Source organism: Gekko japonicus, unplaced genomic scaffold (genome assembly GCF_001447785.1).
Source record: "Gekko japonicus isolate JY-2015 unplaced genomic scaffold, Gekko_japonicus_V1.1 scaffold500, whole genome shotgun sequence".
Lineage (NCBI taxonomy): Eukaryota > Metazoa > Chordata > Lepidosauria > Squamata > Gekkonidae > Gekko > Gekko japonicus.
The window spans coordinates 993,437-996,011 of record NW_015170905.1 but is presented as its reverse complement, the minus strand read 5'-3'; positions in this window follow the sequence as shown (position 1 = coordinate 996,011).

The following is a 2,575-nucleotide window of genomic DNA, read 5'->3' as shown; positions in this document are numbered from 1 at the left end:
GGGTTGACGTCATGGTAGGAATGCACTCCCCTTATTTTGGGTTTTTTTGGTGCAGGGGTTTGGCCTGGGCATTGAATTGGGGGGGGGAGATGCAGGGAATATCTTTTTTAAAAACTTCTCATTTATGTTACATTTAAGAAGTGGGACATAACTACGTATTCAAAACAACATTCGAGCAATAAGATATTGAGCAAGTTCATATGAACCAATTTTCTAGAACCCACATTGTGAGAAGTTAAATAACCTAATACAAGAAACCACTTTTCTACAAATGTGGGGTATATTTCCATGGTGGGTGTGAGTGTGGCTAAGCTGGGCCAGCAGCATTGCTAAGGTAATCCTGCTGGGGTGGCCTCCCTGATGGATTAAAGTTCCCTGGCCCTGCTCCTACACCTGGCTGGGCTGGCAGGATCACTAGGGATCCCTGATGGCATTAAGCACCCTGCACCTGCTGCTGCACCTGACAGACAACTGTCTGTCAAATGTAGGACCTGGGGGAGTGTGTTTGAAGCCATGGGGAAGCTGGGCCAGCAGCACTGCTGCACCTCTCAGGTGGTTGGCCTGATTCCTGGTTTCTGGTTGGCCATTCCTGATTTCCTCAACTGTCATTAGTTCTCTGCAGTCTTTTGTAACTAGGTTTTTTTTAAACCTCCGAATACTGAGCTCTGCAGCTGACCAATCAGAGAGTGGGGGTGTGTGTGCTAGGAGGCAGCAGCCAGGCAGCCACATTGGAAGCAATGGGGAGAGCACATTTTACCCCTTTTGACTCCTTTGGGGGTAAAATTTCTAGAAATCCCTTCTTAGTGAGCATCTACATCATGGTAGGAGTGCTCTCCCCAAATTTCGTGTTTCTAGGTCCAGGGGTTTGGCCTGGGTGTTGATTTTACAGTGAGGGGACCTTTTTTTGTATATATAGACTAGGAATAAGGCCTGTTGTAGAAATAAATACAACGAGCTCTAGAAAGAGGGTTCGGGAGAGTGCCCTGGCCTTGGGCACTCAGTGTCAATTTGGCATGGTGACCTCAGCAGGGTATAATGACACAGAGTCTACCATTGTCTCCAGAGAAACTGATCTCTGTTACCTGATGAGCGGTTGTAATTTTGAGTTATCTCCAGCCCTTAACTGGAGATTGGCAACAATTGTTATCCAGGAGGAAATGGGTAGTTTTGAGGGTGGAGTCTATGGCATTCTACCTGTCTGAGGTCCAATGCCTCCTCAAACCCCACCCTCTCCAGGCTCCATCCCTCAAATCCTCAGGAATTTCCCAAACTGGAGGTGGCAACCCCATCTCCTTCCCAGCTAACCATCAGCCTACCGTTATCTGTCCCTCTGACTTCAGCTGACTTCTGCCCACCCTCCTGGAGAGCAGTTGTAATTCTGACTGATCTCCAGCCCTCACCTGGAGATTGGCAACAATGGTTCCCATGGAGAGAGTGGCTGGTTTGAAGGGTAGAGTCTACTATGGCATTGTACCTTTCTGAGGTCCCACCCCTCCTGAAACCTCACCCTCTCCAGGCTCCATCCCTCAAATATCCAGGAATTTCCCACCTGGAGTTGGCAACCTTATCACCTTCCCAGCTAATCATCAACCTACCTTTTTTTCTCCCACACTCTTCAGTGTTCCATATCCCTCCCTCAACTGCAGCCTCTACCGTGCTCTGAAGCCCTGACTGCTACGTCACAATGGCTGTCATAGGGGGGCCATTTCAGCATAGTATAAGGACACAGAGTCCACCATTTTCTCCATGGGAACTGATCTCTGCCATCTGGACAGAAGTTGTAATTTATTTATTATTTTATTTATTTATTTAATTTGTACCCCACCCTCCCCACAAAGCAGGCTCATTCTGAGTGATCTCCAGCCCTCACCTGGAGATTGGCAACAATGGTTCCCCAGGAAGAAAAGTAGTCTTTTTCTGCAATGGGGACCAAAGCAGCTTAAATAATTCTCCTCTCCCCCTTTTTACTTGCACAACAACCCTGTGAGGTAGGTTAGGCTGAAAGTCTGTGACTGGTCCAAAATTACCCACTGAGCAAGAACCTGGGTCTAGCAGACTCTGCTCTGAAGCACTGACTGCTACGCCTAGGGTGCCCAACCTCCAAGTAGAGCCTGAAGATCACCGGGTATCACAACTGAACTCCAGAGAACAAATCTCTCCCCCCCCCCAGGAGAAAATAAATCTCCTGGAATTTCCCTACCTGGAGCTGGCAACCCTAGTCAGGACTGGCTCCAATGAGTTTTCTCCCAAAGGCCAAAATAGGTGTGGAAAGGGCCTTTTACTGACAGAACCAAGCTTGATTGCCTAGCAATAGGCACTGAGGGGAAAGTACGGTTGCCATCTCTGAGTAGAGAAATACCTGGAGATTTGGGGGGTGGGTCCTGTGGAGGGCAGTCTTGGGGCGGGGCGGAATGACTCAACAGGGTATAATACCATAGGGTCTACCCTCCAAAGCAGCCATTTTCTCCAGGGGAACTGATCTCTGTCATTTGGTATCACCACTGAACTCCAGACAACAGATCTCTCCCCCCCCCCCAGAGAAAATAACTGCTTTAGAGGGTGGCCTCTATGGCAT